We start from the raw sequence: 17,880 nt of genomic DNA, 5'->3' as shown, positions 1-17,880 counted from the left end.
ACTACGTGGATCTCCTCCAGTGGTTTCTGGCTCGGGAGGATAATTACAAATTACCGTCTAGCTGGCTCCCGAACCTTAACTACATTTTGCGGGAGGACATTCTTGCTGCTGCCGGTCTCAACAGGATTTTTGACAGGGGTAGGTGTCCTTCGGCTGGGACCGTGTTTCAGTGAGTTTGGCCTCCTCTCTTTTTTCGATTTATTGACTTGTTTCGTAATTTGTTTTGCAGAATACGGTTATAGTCATATCGATCCTGAGATTCTGGGCATTTCCTTGGATCTGCGAACTATTCACGACTCGACTCCTGAGTACAAGTTCGTGAAAGAGAATCCTCGCAATCCTCATCTAAAGGATTACGTGTTGTCTCCTTCGGGTGTTGCTCGGATTTCTGAAGTTCGAGCCGATCCGTTTGATTTAGCTTCTTCTCCCGAAGCTGTTCCAGTGAAGGTCGTGCTTCCTGCCCTTCGGACAACTTCGGACCCGGTGAGTGTTTCTATCTCGGTTTTACTCGTCTTTTACTCCTTTTTGGTTGGCCGTCGGCTAACGTCTTGGTCCTGGACCATCTTTTTAGGGTCCTGGGACTGACGCTGCGCCGCGTGCCGTTCCTTCGGTTTCATCCCTGGCTCGGGTAGATATTTCTTTATCTAGGAACCGGCTACTTCACCTTTTATCTTTATTCCTTCTTCCTCGTTTTCTTCTGGTTTATTGACCCCCGATCTCCTTTCTTAGGATCAGAGGAAGAGGAAAGGTAGCACTCTTCTGAGGTCTTCTACGCATCCAAAGAAGGCGAAGGCTTCTCAGACTTCGGAGAAGGTATGGCTTTGATCCAGTGACTTTCTTGGCCTCTCTTTTTTTCTTTTCCGAAGTTGACCTTTGAATGGTTGCTTTTGTAGGACACGGCTTTGGAAGATATGCCTCCTCCAAAGAACCTTCTTCACTTCATGCCCTTGCCAGGGCAGAAATTAAAGAGTGTGGTGGTTTCGGAGCTGCCGCCCGTTGATCAGCCGTTGGCTGAGGAGGCTGTTATCCATTCTCCGTTGAAGCCGTCTGCTCCTTCGTGGGTCGTGATCCAAGATATCACCAAGGCGGTGGAGGCGCTCGAGACCGACTCATCTCTTGGCTCGGATGTCCCCATCGTGGCCGAAGAAGAAGAGAAATCTGCTGACGTCCCTCTCGAAAGGGAGAGAAGTCCAGATAAGGTGATGGTGGATCTTACGGGTCCTGACGTTGAGATTCCCGTGGCTTCGGTGGCCGAGCAGACTGTCCCTTCTGCTGAATTCGCAGAGGAGCATCCTGAACAGGGCAAGGGGAAGAAGAGGCGTCATGAAACTTTAGGCTCTACCTATACTTCGGCTCTGGATAGGCTGATCCATGCCGATCCTTGCTTGAATATTCCACTGAAGCGAATTCCCGAGGAAGTGAGAGAAGCGATGGCTCAGTATGCTAGGCCTTCGGTCCTGGGGGAGGATCCTTTAGCTCATGTGGGCTCGTTGGTGGGTCCCGAAGCTGCTAGGGAGAACCTGCTTTGGGCCAATCCGCAGTGGAGGGTTCCTGGGGCCGAAGAGAGGAATCCAGCTATGATGGGCCAGTACTACTTGAATGAGGTAAGTGTTGGGATTCTTTTCGTGTTGTTTCCTTGTTTATGATTCTTCTCCGATTTTTGCTTATCTTTTCTTCTTTCCAGGCTGTTTTCTGGTCCTCGTTCGCTTCCGAGTGCAGCTCGGTTGAGGAGAGAAAACTGAAGAAATATCAGGAGGCTTATGCTCGTGATATTCCTATTTTGGACCAGAAGGCTGGGCAGCTACTCTCCGAGCTTGTGGAAGTCAAGCAACTGTATCTCAAGTACAGTCGCGAGGCTAGAGCTATTGCAGAGGAGATCGGGGCCGAAGTTGGCAAGCTCACCTTCCAAGTTGAAGAGGATGCTGAGAAGATAACTTCATTCAACAAGGAGAAGAAAGATATGGCCACCAAGTTCGCGGGCGAACTTGAAGAAAAGGATAGACTTCTCAAGGAGATGAAGTCTAAATTTGAGGCGGCTGATAAGGAGAGCAAGGATGCGGAGGCGAGGCTCCAGCAGTTTGTCAAGAATCGGGAGCTGATCCAGAATGAAGCTGACAAGGTGCCTGTTCTTCAGCTGAAGATCCGAGAGAAGGATGAGTACATTCGGAGGCTGGAGCAGGACAGGGCTGACCTCTATATTGCTGATCAGTGTAGAGAACAGTACTGGAATGGTATCCTAGGCGCTCGGCGCATGTTTGCGAAGCACATGCCTCATTTCCCTTGGAATGAGAAGGTTCCTCTCTGGATGCGGGCCCAGGACCACTTGGTGGAATGCCAGGCTGACCGAGATGAAGCCGAAGCTGAACGCCAAGCTGCTCTTGTAGAGGCTCGGGCTCAGAAGGTGAATTCCGAAGGTGACACCACTGCTGGGGGTTCTTCAAAAGATGCTCCTCAGGGGGCTGTTTCTGAAACTCCCAAGAGTTAGGGATTCGGGCAGTCGTCTTCCTCAGAGTCGGTTGGTTCCAGTTGAGGACTTCCGAATGTGTGCTTGCCTTTCCCTCTTTTGCCTCGGCGCTGCGTTGTACTTATTTCTTTTTGCTTTCTTAGTACTTCGGTAGGCCGGTATTGTCTGTTGATGGCTGTCGATTTTAACTGTTTCATTTGTTTTCAATTTTTGAGGGTCCTCGGATATGCACCGAGCTGTTTGATGTATTTGTACTTCCCCTGAATATTGAATAAAAAATGAGTGTTTGTTATTTGGCTGCCTCTTTTCAACTTTTTGCACTTCCGAAGCTTTAAGTCTGTCTTTGAATCCGTAGATTTTCGAGTTCTTCAAATCCGTAGATCTGCTAAGAGACTCTTGTATTTTTCGAGTTCTTCAAATCCGTAGATCTGCTAAGAGACTCTTTATTTTTCGAGTTCTTCAAATCCGTAGATCTGTTAAAAGACTCTTTAGTTTTGCGAGTTCTTCAAATCCGTAGATCTGCTAAGAGACTCTTTAGTTTTGCGAGTTCTTCAAATCCGTAGATCTGCTAAGAGACTCTTTAGTTTTGCGAGTCTTCAAATCCGTAGATCTGCTAAGAGACTCTTTAGTTTCCAGACTCTTCAGATCCGTCGATCTGCTAAGAGGTCTGAATTGTTCTTCCGATCTCTTGTGGTTCGGAAACCTGGGCAAGAGATCGCTAGTCTGCCTCTTAGTTATGACTTTGGCGATCCATGGATCTGAGCCGAAGTTTTATAACTTGATTTGAGCGACTGTTTGTTGCGAACAAGGTTTATCGAGGTATCGCGAATCCGAGGATTCTGGACGATGCCCCGAGGTGCATGATTTGGTCATTTCTTGCATTTTATCAAGGAATGGGCAAAGTCAACCTGTTTATAGTCTCGGATTGATCAGATCCGAGGCTGCATGTATATAAAAGGACAATAAATTTGAAATATAGAGATAGGTTTAATGAAACACATGGTGCCAAAGGCTTTCCTCTTCTCATTAAACAACTTACTTGGATTACAGACAGAGATCATACAAAATACTTCTTGAGAACATCGGTATTCCAATGGTTCTTCAAGATTGTTCCATCTAACTGTTTTAGCATAAAAGTGCCCGGCCTTTTTTCGGAATGGATGATGTATGGTCCTTCCCAGGTGGCTGAGAGTTTGCCATGGATCCGTCCTTTCTGAACTGAGGCGGCGTTTCTGAGTACTAGATCGCCGACTTTTAGAGGTCTAGCGTTGACTCTTCGATTATAATGCTTGTTGACCCTCTGTAAGTAGGCTGCGTTGAGTGTTCTAGCATCGTTCCGAGCTTCATCTAGTAGGTCGACAGCTTCGGACAGAAGTTGGTCGTTGCTTTCTCCTTGGAGTCCATCATACTTGTTGTATGCCTGGATCCTCAAACTTTCTGTTCCGATTTCCACAGGGATGACAGCCTCAGATCCGTATACTAGATGGAATGGTGTTTGCCCAGTGGCTTCCTTCTCGGTGGTCCGAAGGGACCATAACGTTCCAGGTAGCTCTTCTAGCCACTTGCTTTTTTCATCCTCGACTCTTTTCTTGACTGCGTTGAGAATGAGTTTGTTTGCAGCTTCGGCTTGTCCGTTGCTTTGTGGGTGGCAGACTGCCGAGTAAGTTAGGTGGATGCCGAACTGTTTGCACCATTTTTGCAGCGGGGTGTTGTCGAACTATTTTCCGTGGTCGAAGACCATTAGTCTTGGTATGCCGAACCTTGTGATGATGTTCTGCCAAATGAACTTGCGAACCTGTGGTTCGGTGATGGAAGAAACGGCTTCGGCTTCGATCCATTTGCTGAAATAGTCGACTCCTACAATCAACCACTTCTTTTGGTTCCCAGCTGAGGGGAAGGGACCAATGATGTCTAACCCCCACCGTGCAAATGGTAAGGGATATAGTGTTGATTGTAGAGTTTGAGCTGGCTGGTGGATAGCTGGTGCGAATTTTTGGCATTTCTCGCATTTCCTCGCCATCTGCTTCGCTTCGGAAACCATGGTGGGCCACCAGTATCCGGCCCGAAGGGCTTTGTGTGCCAATGTCCTGCCTCCGATGTGGTTTCCGCATATTCCGAGGTGGATTTCCCTTAGGATGTAGTCAGCGTCGGTTGGACCCACACATTTCAGCAATGGGGCAGAGAATGATTTCCTCATGAGCTCTCCTTTGGCGTCAATGATGAACCATTTGTTGAATCTTTTCAGCTTTCTCGCCTGTAGCTTGTCTTCCGGAAGTTCTCCCCTTTCTTTGTATGCAATTACTGCGTCAATCCAGCTAGGCTCGGTACGTAAACTGCATACTGTGGGGGTGGCAAATCAATGCTCCTTTCTTGGCGAACCTCCACGTGGACCGACCTGTTTAGGTCGATGAGTGTTGAGCTTGCGAGTTTTGACAGTGCGTCAGCTTGCGTATTTTGTCCTCGGGGAATGAGGATGACTTCAAAGGATCTTAACTTTGATGTTAAGGATTTGATTTTTGCTAGGTAAGCTGTCATGCTGGGCCATTTGGCCTCATACTCCCCTCGGACCTGGTTGGCTACAAGCTGGGAATCAGTTTTGAGACAAACATGTTCGGCCTCTAGGGATAAGCAAAGCTCTATCCCCGCGATCGCGGCCTCATATTCGGCCTTGTTGTTAGTTGCTTTGAAGCCGAACTTCAATGCATACTCTATGCTTTTCCCTGTTGGGGGGATTAATACAACTCCTGCTCCCGAGCCGTTTACTGTGGAAGATCCGTCAGTGAAGACCTCCCAAGTGCTTTTCGTATCATCCAACATCTCTTGGTATGAGCACTCGGCCAAGAAGTCTGCGGGTGCCTGTGCCTTGATGGCTGTCCTCGACTGATATTTGATGCTGAATTCTGACAGCTCGAAGGCCCATGCAGCCAATCTTCCCGACCTCTCTATCTTGTCAAGTACTTTCTCGAGCGGTTGGTCGGTCAGTACTGTGATCTGATGAGAGTCGAAGTTGAAGGAAATAATGCCCTTGGTCCAAGTATGCATTCTATGTTAAGTCTAATAAATGCGGTTCAGTATTAATTAACAAGTTAATAATTCAGTGAGATCAAGTGAGCTGAATGCCTAGCTAGAGGCCGCTTCAGTTCAAGTGGAATTAATGATACTAATCCACAGCTTACTCTTGACTGAACCCGTAGGGTCACACAAATAGTACGTAAACGGATCAAGTATTTAATAGCATTAAATACTCCATCTATGAATATTCGGAACCGACGGATCTTGGTTTCAGTGGGAGCTAAGATCGTCACAGGCAAGGAATGAATACTCCGGAAACGATGATATTGCCGGAAACGGAAATATGGATCGTATCGGAAATATAAATATTATCCAAGTCGTAGATGTTGTCGGAAACGGAAACATGGTACGTGTCGGAAAATATTATCGGAAATGGAAATATTGCCAGAATCGGAAATATTGCCGGAAACGGAAATATTGTCAGAATCGGAAATATTACCGGAATCGGAAAATAATTCCGGAAACGGAAATATTAAATATTTGTTCGAAACGGAAATTAATTCCGGAATCGGAAATATTAAATATTGTTCGTATCGGAAATGAATTCCGGAATCGGAAAATTTAATCGGAAGCGCATCGTACGAATAAGCATCGGACGAGGCCTGCCGGACGAGGCCCAGCACGAAGCCAGGCCATCGCCCAGCAAGCCAAGCGCGCCGCACAAACAGCCACGCCAGGCCCAGCGCAAGGCCAGGCCCAGCAGGCTGCGCGCAGCGCGCAGCGCGCACAGCGCGCACAGCACGCGCAGCGCGCAGCGCGCGCGGGCGCTGAGTGGGCTGCTGCTCGCGCGCACGCATGGGGCCCATCGTGGCTGCCGTGCGTGTGTGTGCAAGTGTTTGTGTTCGTGCACGTTTCCTAAAACATGCAGAGTTCGGTTAATGATTAAATTCCTAATTCTATTTGATAAATTAATTAAATTAGAGTTCTTATAGGATTCTAGGTTTAATTAATTTGTATCTGAATAGGATTTCGATTCCCTTTCCATACCGCTATAAATATGAGGCTAGGGCTCACAATTTATAACACAAGTTTAAAAGTATTCAAAGTGAGTTTTTGAGAGAAAAATTCAGTCACACATTTGCCTATAAAGTGCCGAAAATAATAGTACCTTAAGGGCGATTCTAGTTGGTCAATCTTAAGGCTGATCCGGACGTGCTGTGGACTATCTACGGAGGGACGACACTTGGAGTCCTAAAGACTTGTTCTTGTTCGGTTCGGGCGCAGCTAGGGAAGGCACGCAACAAAGAGTATGCATCTAATCTATGCTAAATGATTATGTGTAAATAATATGTTTTCCTGGGTTTATGGTTTTTCCGCATGATTTATGAATTGTCATATGTATCATAACCTAACAGTGGTATCACGAGCCCCTTATTATTTTCATAATCTAAATTGCATGAACATGGTTAAATATTACAAATTTGCAAGAATTAAAAGGGGTGATTAATTTTCGTAATTGTTAATTAATTGCAAATTGCGTTTATTTAATTATACGTACGCAGTTTTTCGGCAGTTTCTTCGTTACTCATCCGAATTGAGTAATTTTTGTGTCAATTCCGCATGTAAAAGGCATTCTAAAATTTTGACAAAAATAGAATTTTTCTGCCGAACCCAGAATTCTCATATTCGAAGCCTAACTATGACTTTTCGAAGGTTTTAGTTTTTCGAATGCAAAATTTCGTAAATTTAAGATGTTAAATTAAATATTTGCGATTCTTGTTGATAAATCTTGAATTTTTGATTGACCTACTGCATATGTTTAACAAGTTTGAATGCCTAGTCTTGTTAATTATGCAATCTAATTTGTAATTATGATTAATTTGTTGAAAATTAGAATAATTTAGAATTAATTTGATTTTCATAATTAATTGTAATTTAATTAGAAACCTATGATTAAAAACCACCATAAAAATTCTAAATTTATGATAAATTTTAAATTTTTATGACCTAGACTTGAATCCATAACAATCGGAAATCAATTGGATAATAAATTTTCGATTTTTCGCCCTAAAATTATGAAATTAATAATATTTATTAATTTGTCATTAATTTTATAAATTTTAAATTTTTTTTATGCGATTCGTTCATAAAACTTGCACGCACAAAGCAATGGACGCTTCGTGTTACCCTTAAGGGGTGTTGTATAATGCGGGCATGCGACAACGAGCAAGGGAGCTCGTCGCCCGTGCGGCACGAATGCAATGAGCAAGGGCGTAGTGCACGAGCACAAGGCAGCAGCCCTGCCTTGTGTCGTGTGCCACGAGCAATGGACGAATGGGCATGGGCGAAGGGCGAGCCAAGGCAGTCGCGTGTGGGCAGCAAGCGAGCTGCGCCACAACGCGCGCTGCCTCGCACAAGAGCGCGCAGCCTCGCGCGCAGCGAGCGCAAGCTCGCGTGCCACGAGCGCTGCGCCCAGCATTGCTCGCGCGCACAGCGAGCGATGTCGCCCGCCCAGCGAGCGATGTCGCGCGCCCAGCGAGCGATGGCTCGCGCGCCCAGCGAGCGATGGCTTGCGCGCCCAGCGAGCGATGTCGCGCGCCCAGCGAGCAATGTCGCGCGCGCACTGCGAGCGATAGCTCGCGTGCGATGAGCGCTGGCGCACGCAGCGAGCACCAATGCGTGCGGAGGCTTGCGATGGGGATGCAGCAGCTATGCGACGAGCGCATGGGCTGCGCGCACATGGCCAGCAATGGCTGTGTGCGTGCGGCCCATGGGCGTGCAACGCGTAGGGTGTTTGCGTTACGATTAAAGATCGTTTTGAATGTTTAATTTGAAAATTCCAGTTCACGTAATTTTAATTAATTTTAAAATTAATAATTTAAATTATTTTCTTGGATTTTAATTTTGAATATTGTAATTATAATAAATTTTATTTATTCTAATTATTTTACTAAAATTAAAATCATGAATTAATTTAAATACGACTGAAATTAAATTAAACTTTTGGATTCAATTATAAATTTATATGAGCTTTAAATTTTAATTAAATTTGTATGTTTCCGGTTAGACTAGAAATACATTTTTATGTTTAAAATTAGTAAAGCATATGAATTTATTGGTTTAAGTGGGAGCGTATTTTAGTCATAAACTCTTGATTAGGTCTACAAATCCTTAAGGTTAAAACAACTTGATTAGAATTAATAAGGACTGAATAATTGGTAGATTATTGGTGCCCTTGATTAATTGCTGCAAATGTTTACGTGATGCATAATATGTTTTACTAACCAGCTATGTGGGCCATTCATGATAATGAATGGGTGAATGGTATATATTGTATATGTACTGTTTTGTAGGTTATGAAGTGACTAGTATGGCCCAAATAGGATAGAAAATATGGTCTGCGTACCATTAATTTGAATGTAATTGGTCTAAAGTACCAAAGTTATTTTTCAATTCAAATATGGTATGCGTACCATCAAATAGTTGTAATTAGTTATAGCTTATCCTATTTGAAGAAAATGGTGCCTCCCACGGAGATTTTCAAGACGGACTTTGAAGTTAAAGCTTCAAGATGAAGTCGGGCCATACTAGATCACATTTATCTTATGCATGCTTTAAGTTATTTATTGCTTTAAATATGTCTTAATTATGCATAAGATTGTGGCTTGATTATGTTGCATGATTAAGGATTTTAGTTCACTTAAAATCTAACCAACATAGTAAGAGCCTTAAGTTCCAAACTTAAAAATTGAGTTAAAAGGTGCCATGCCAAAATATACACTTGCTTGGATATCCTTTACATCAATCTAGTAATAGTTTTCGCTCAGCGAGGTGTTACTTATTGGTCCTAAAGGGGCAAGGTACACAAATAATTGTGAGTACATGTTAGTTTTGGTGAAACTCAACGATATAAGTAAGGAGTCCTTTTATGTCGTGGCAAAATCGATAGGTTTACCTAACAAGTTCTTAGACGTACCTATCAACCAAGAGTAGTTTTTAGACTATTAGCAAAAGGCTTTTGCTTACCTAAAATGTTTTAGAATTGAGTCGACAAACTGTGCTTAATTCTTCAATGGTTTTAGGGTCTTGGAATCATTTTATTCACACCTGCCGGAACAATAAAATCGAATAAAATGCTAATAACTTGTTTGAATTGCATGGTTGCTTTAATTTCAAGTTATTATTCATGATAAATGTTTAGACTTTGCATGCTTCAATGTATGTTTTAATTATTGTTTATAATTAAATATCTTGCACTGCAATAAATCCTTTTAGAAAGGTAACAGTAAATTTCCTCGATTGGTAGTGAATCCAAGAACGATTCACGGAAAAGAGAGAAAGTGAGCAATTTAAAATGTACGTTTCTTATATCGACTTTTATGGTTGTTTTCGAATATCAAAATCGAATGGCAAACCAATTGGTGCTTGTGAATTCAAAATACACTGTAGTTTTGAGATCATAAAGCATTGAGCTTAAACGCCCAGCTTTACCAATGGTTAACAACCTAATATCTTTGTCCATTTAATTCTCGAATGAGTCTAGTCCCTAGACATTCGAATAGATCGATACTTAGAGAACTTTAGAAGCTTCTGGTAAGATCATCTAGTTGAAACAAAATATTCAACATAAATTAAAATGGTAAAGAACCTTGTTGGTGACATTGGACATGTCTAACAAAGTATAAAAGTCAACACTAAAGAATTCAATTCTTAAGACTATAAGAAAGGGTACAAGAAATAGGAAAACGAGGAACAAATGAAAGGAATTTACGATTCCGTTTCTACCTATAAATTTGTGTTTAAAGAGAAGTGACCTAGCAATCAAACTTCCTTGGTATCATATACCGCTTGAGGTTCTTACTTCGGTAATAACTCAAATAAATGGAAGCTAGGATACACTAATGACCTACAAGTGGGAAATGAAGCATGGCAATGCTACATTAGTTGTAGGGTCATCTAGTTTGTTTTAAGTCCTTTCAAAGGCTGGAACTTAATGGCTATTTTGTTCCATAATCAGCATACCTAAATTTCTGCTTCAAACACAGAAAGACTCACATTCAGAAGAACAAAAACAATGCTTGTTTGTTTGTTTATTTGAATGAAATGGTCAATTACAGGTTGAGTTAATATGCTTGATTAAAACAAACAACTCTTTAAAAGAACTTTACTAGGTTCAAATCAAACCCTTGATTTAAGTTCCATTCATCTTTGGCATTGTTGCTTAGACCATATCAACAAGTTAACATTCACAAACTCTATTTTGATGGACCTTTTGAAAGTTGGTTGATTTCTAGATCAACTTAAGACAAGCAAGTCTTACTTGTTGAAAGTAACAAAGAATATGAACTATTGTTAGAACGCCTAGACGATAGAGTTCAAAGCTAAAGAAAGGTTTTATGACTTTATTATTTCACATGGATTTGAGTGAATATAGGTTTATTTACTCAAATGTGATATAAGTTGAATCTGTTTGGCTAGTTCAAAGATTCATAAGTATAAAATCCACTTGGCAAGAAATCATAAAGATCTAGGTTAGATCATGTTGATGATTACTTGAGACCAAATATGATCATCAATGATTGTGTGTTGTAATTTCACAATCTAGCTCCATAAGATATGGCATATCTACGTTGGAATGATCGGAGTCAATTAGTACTTGATTCGATCAAATGATGAATCATAAAGACTTTTCCTATAATTTCTAAAACAAAATGCTCAACTACCACCAAACTAAACCAAATTCGTCAAAGCTATTGAAAAGTAATTTCAGAATATCTTTTCATAATATATCTAAAGAGTTCCTAAACTCAGTGGGAGCTTAGTGTTTGTTATTCAACAAACTAAAGCCCAAGTATAGATATATGTTTTCATTGTGATTTATTCAAATGAGACACAAGGGTATTGTTTCTACCACGAATTTTTGAGAACATAATGTTTGTTTGCTCGAAATGATGTCCTTTTGGAGATTCGTTTCCAAAATGACAAGTGGGAGAAAATAGACCTCGAAAGTCTTCGAGGCGAACAACAAACATAAACGGACATTCCGGAGGCTTTTCGAAGTGCTTCAGAAAACCCGAACTTATTCTTTAAGGACTTTAGAAGTGGCTTTAAAGAATAGACTTCTCTTAGAAGACTTTACAAGTGCTTCAAGGAGAACAGAATATTCAAAGGACTTTTAAGTGGCTATTGATATTATGTTGTTTGATGTTCTATACCCAAGTAGGCATAGAGTTCAAATCACTGAAACTATGAGATTCTTCTATAGTGAAGAAACATGGAGTTCAGTTCACTGAAACTATGCAATTCTTCTATTAGATAGTGAAGAAACCTACAACTTACAGTCAAACTATTATCATGTAGATTAATGAGTTTGTGACCTGTTAGAAAGCTATGACGAAACCCAGATTCCCTAAAATGGTTAGAGGCCATATATAGACTCAAATGTTTTAAATGGTTAGAGGCCATAAAACATACTCAATGTTTTGATGACAAAATTGAAATTTTGTTGATTTGCAAGAATAGTTTCACACCTATTGGTTGCAAAGTTTGTTTTAAGGATAAAAACCATCAAACATGAAATTGTGTTCACACACAAAGCTAGATTAGTTGCTAAAAGTTACAAGCAAATTCACGATGTGGATTGTGTTGAAACCTCATGCATAATCGTAATGCTCAAGTCTATAATTCAAGCAAAGATTGCATATTGGTACATATAGCAATTGGATGACAAAACGTATTCCTCACTCAAATGTTGGAATAAACTATGCACATGGTATGTCATAGGATTTGTGGATCCAAATAAATGCTTGAAAAGGAAAGCTAGCTTATGAAATCTAAGTCCAGATTTAAGCAAGCAATTGGGAATTAGAACTGTATTTTAGTGAAGCTAATAAGTATTTTAGTTTCATAAAATGTACATGATTCTTATAGATATATAAGAAGTTTAGTGGGAGTACATAATAACTTAATTGGTCCTATGTGTATCACACACATATCTCTCTATTGTGAAATAACATTCAAATGCTAATGACTTAGATTTGAAATTATTCATCAATAATGGACCATGGCGAAACTTAGTACATACTGGGTATTAAGATCTGTTTACAAAGATCTTATAATATTGTTTTGGATTAAGTAATGGCATTTACTAAATCAAACACGAAAGACTCCATTGGAGATATTCGACCCATATGAATAAATCTAAGTAAAGGATGTTTGAACTATGTATAAGCATTTACTAAGTTAAACATCAAAGAGTCTAAATGAGATTCTTAACCTATATTATATGTCAAAGAATTTAGCTGAATTTAGTATCTACTGAAACTAGATAAGCTAAAGTTACATGAATAGAATTCAATTGGGAATTATTCTGCAAAAGAATTTATCATGTATGATATAATATGAGGATCGCCAAAAACGTATCGTATGACTTTAGGCATGACGAACATATACCAATCTCTATTGATCTAAGTGAAGATCAACTAGATTGAGATCAAGAACACTTATGGTACTTGAAAAGGTACATAGGAATAGTTCTTGATTCAAGGAAATAAAGATATGCTAAATATTGATGCTACACGCATAAACACTGGCAAAGGATCAAGCAAGACCCTTTGGAGTTAACCATTGACAAGGACAAGCTAAAGAGCATCGTGTTTCAAAATGGCAACATGGATTGGAGACCATGAGTTGTTGCGTGGGAAATTAAAATATTAATTTCTATGTTCTAAGATACAGCTGGAAAGTCTTCCACATATCTGTGAACTGCTTGGATAAGCAAATCCAAACAAAGCATCACTAGCAACCTAAACAGTTGAAGTAAAAGTACTTATTGCCTAAGAAGCAATAAAACAGGGTTGTTTATGTTAAAGAGTTCTTCACTGAACTTGGGAAGATCACCTATCTGCTGGCTTGATGGTTCTTCATTGAAAAATGCGTAGAACCACTCTTGAAGCAAGAAAAAGGTCTGCTAACTTGATGGTTCTTCATTGAGAAATGCGTCGAATCACCATTGTAGCGAGAAAGACTGGATCACAAAATAAACAAACTCGAAAAGATCTTATCATCATATCTCGAAGAACATTCGATGAAAAGGATATTAAGATTGGCAAAGCATGATAACTAAACCTATGCAACAAGTGAGAAGCAACACTCACGTTGTAGCACTGGAAATCAAGCATAGCTTTGAATTCCATGAATTGTTTTAGAAGATGGGTTTGAGGCCCATGGTTATAAAACATTTGGGTTGAACATTTATCATATATGAAATGTATTTTCATATTCCATTTAATCTTGGTTTAGTATTAAATGATGAGTCCCTTCAATTTGACGATATATTCAAGATAGACTGTCAGGACCAGTCCTGTGACTAAGAAATGTCTATCAAGTGAACTTGAATGTCAAAGGTTGAAAATGGTCCCTAATCGGAGTTTTCTATAAAATTGGACGCATAGAAAACGTTAGACGATTAGAATGCAAGATAACTAGTAGTTCTGTTTCTTGAACTATGTGGACATGGCAATGTCATAATCATTTGCATAGATACTTACTTTGGGAAGACTAGTATCGGACGAGACCTATGAAACTTTACTGTAAGAGATGAAAGTCTGTCATAAGTAAATTTCATTAAATTATTAGACACTAAATCCTCAATACCTGAGTGATTTGAGATTACTTGTTTGAGAACTGGTTGCTTTGACGTTGACCAACCGTCGCACCGTAAAAGGAGGCTATAAAGGCAACGCTCAGGTAATCACCTATCAAACGAAGTCTAATCTCAAGATCGCAAGATTGGGATTGTCCTCCCATAAATCGGGATGAGATGCTTAAAAGTTGTACAAGGCCACTCGGAGAGCTAGAAACTGTGAAATGCATGGCCGTGCTCGGATGAATCATAGGCTATGATTATCTGTTTATTTGATCAGTTGAACTCTGAAACCGAGGAACACCTCTGGACGTAATAAGGATGACAACTCTTACCTTATGTTCAAGAGCAAGCATCGAGCGACAAAGGAATTAGGAAATGCACACTTGTCCATAAGGACAAGTGGGAGACTAAAGGAAATAATGCCCTTGGTCCAAGTATGTATTCTATGTTAAGTCTAATAAATGCGGTTCAGTATTAATTAACAAGTTAATAATTCAGTGAGATCAAGTGAGCTGAATGCCTAGCTAGAGGCCGCTTCAGTTCAAGTGGAATTAATGATACTAATCCACAGCTTACTCTTGACTGAACCCGTAGGGTCACACAAATAGTACGTAAACGGATCAAGTATTTAATAGCATTAAATACTCCATCTATGAATATTCGGAACCGACGGATCTTGGTTTCAGTGGGAGCTAAGATCGTCACAGGCAAGGAATGAATACTCCGGAAACGATGATATTGCCGGAAACGGAAATATGGATCGTATCGGAAATATAAAAATTATCCAAGTCGTAGATGTTGCCGGAAACGGAAACATGGTACGTGTCGGAAAATATTATCGGAAATGGAAATATTGCCAGAATCGGAAATATTGCCGGAAACGGAAATATTGTCAGAATCGGAAATATTACCGGAATCGGAAAATAATTCCGGAAACGGAAATATTAAATATTTGTTCGAAACGGAAATTAATTCCGGAATCGGAAATATTAAATATTGTTCGTATCGGAAATGAATTCCGGAATCGGAAAATTTAATCGGAAGCGCATCGTACGAATAAGCATCGGACGAGGCCTGCCGGACGAGGCCCAGCACGAAGCCAGGCCATCGCCCAGCAAGCCAAGCGCGCCGCACAAACAGCCACGCCAGGCCCAGCGTAAGGCCAGGCCCAGCAGGCTGCGCGCAGCGCGCAGCGCGCACAGCGCGCACAGCACGCGCAGCGCGCAGCGCGCGCGGGCGCTGAGTGGGCTGCTGCTCGCGCGCACGCATGGGGCCCATCGTGGCTGCCGTGCATGTGTGTGCAAGTGTTTGTGTTCGTGCACGTTTCCTAAAACATGCAGAGTTCGGTTAATGATTAAATTCCTAATTCTATTTGATAAATTAATTAACTTAGAGTTCTTATAGGATTCTAGGTTTAATTAATTTGTATCTGAATAGGATTTCGATTCCCTTTCCATACCGCTATAAATATGAGGCTAGGGCTCACAATTTATAACACAAGTTTAAAAGTATTCAAAGTGAGTTTTTGAGAGAAAAATTCAGTCACACATTTGCCTATAAAGTGCCGAAAATAATAGTACCTTAAGGGCGATTCTAGTTGGTCAATCTTAAGGCGGATCCGGACGTGCTGTGGACTATCTACGGAGGGACGACACTTGGAGTCCTAAAGACTTGTTCTTGTTCGGTTCGGGCGCAGCTAGGGAAGGCACGCAACAAAGAGTATGCATCTAATCTATGCTAAATGATTATGTGTAAATAATATGTTTTCCTGGGTTTATGGTTTTTCCGCATGATTTATGAATTGTCATATGTATCATAACCTAACAGAAGTATGGCCTCAGTTTCCGTGCAGCTACTACCACTGCATACGCAACTTTCTCAATGAGTGGGTACCAAGTTTCGGCCCCTGTTAGTGTTCGGCTGGTGAAGTAAATTGGCTGTTGCTTTTTCTCTTCTTCCCGAAGGAGTACTGCACTGACGGTCCCGGGGCTGACTGCGACATATAAATATAGGGTTTCCCCTTCTTTTGGTCTGGCCAGTGTCGGCAGTTGGGCTAGGTGGGCTCGAAGCTGTTGGAAAGCCTCCTTTTGCTCTTGTTCCCATACCAGCTCGGTATCCACTTTCCTCGGGACGCCCTTTTTCTTGATTGGTTCTGCTTCTCCTCCGGGGAGATTTTTTGGTTTTAGCGCTTTGAAGAAAGGAGCTCCTTTGTCCGAGGTTTTTGATATGAACCTTGTCAGTGCGGCTAACCTGCCGGTTAGCCTCTGCACGTCTCTCTTGGTCCTCGGCTCGGGTAGATCCAATGCTGCTTGGACTTTGTCCGGGTTTGCATGGATTCCTCTTTCGCTTACCATGAATCCGAGGAATTTTCCTGACTTCACCCCGAAGACACACCTTTTCGGGTTCAGTTTCATGTTGTATTTCCTCAGATTTCCGAAGGTCTCGGCCAAGTCTTTGACATGGTCCTCTTCCTTGATGCTTTTTACGATGGAATCTTCCATATAAACCTCGACGTTCCTGTTAGGTTATGATACATATGACTAAACTTAAATCATGCGGAAAAACCATAAAGCCAGGAAACATATTATTTACACATAATCATTTAGCATAATTTAGATGCATACACTTTGTAGCGTGCCCTCCCTAGCTGCGCCCGAACCGAACAAGAACAATTCTTTAGGACTCCAAGTGTCGTCCCTCCGTAGATAGTCCACAGCACGTCCGGATCCGCCTTAAGATTGACTAACTAGAATCGCCCTTAAGGTACTAGGATTTTCGGCTAAATAGGGCAAGTGTTTGTGGCTGATTTTTGCTTGAAAATCTTACCTTTGAATACTTCAATCCTCGATGTAAATATGTGACCCTAGGCACCTATTTATAAAGTTTATGGAAAGGAATTATAATCCTACTAGGATGTGGATTTTATTAATTAGAATCCTAATAGAACTCTAAATAATAAATTTAATCTTTTAGGATTAGGATTTAATCAATGCACGAATTCCGATAGGATTAGGATTCGTTACGAACACGAGCGTGCACGACTACGAGCATCGCACAAACCCGCACAGGCCTTACGACCCACACGAGAAGGCGCTGCTCGCAGCCCACGAGCATCAGCCCGCGCGCGCCCCATGGCCTTGCTGGGCCTGGCCTTGCGCTAGGCCTGGCGAGGCTCTGGCAGCTTCGTGTTGGGCACTTGGCTTTCTGGGCGCGGGCCTGGCTTCGTGCTGGGCCTTCGTCTAGTAAGCCTCGTTCGATGCTAATTCGTACGATGCGCTTCCGATTAAATTCCCGATTCCGGAATTTATTTTCGATACGAATAATATTTAATATTTCCGATTCCGGAATTAATTTCCGTTTCGAACAAATATTTAATATTTCCGTTTCCGGAATTATTTTCCGATTCCGATAATATTTCCGATTCTGACAATATTTCTGTTTCCGGCAATATTTCCGATTCCGGCAATATTTCCATTTCCATTTCCATTAATATTTTCCGATACGTACCATGTTTCCGTTTCCGGCAACATCTACGACTTGGATAATATTTATATTTCCGATACGATCCATATTTCCGTTTCCGGCAATATCATTGTTTCCGGAGTATTCATTTGCTTGCCTTTGACGATCTTAGCTCCCACTGAAACCAAGATCCGTCGATTCCGAATATCCATAGATGGAGTATTTAATGCCATTAAATACTTGATCCGTTTACGTACTATTTGTGTGACCCTACGGGTTCAGTCAAGAGTAAGCT

Source organism: Spinacia oleracea, chromosome 6, assembly GCF_020520425.1.
Source record: "Spinacia oleracea cultivar Varoflay chromosome 6, BTI_SOV_V1, whole genome shotgun sequence".
NCBI classification, from domain to species: domain Eukaryota; kingdom Viridiplantae; phylum Streptophyta; class Magnoliopsida; order Caryophyllales; family Amaranthaceae; genus Spinacia; species Spinacia oleracea.
The sequence above is the reverse complement of the archived record's forward strand: the minus strand, read 5'-3'. Positions refer to the sequence as shown.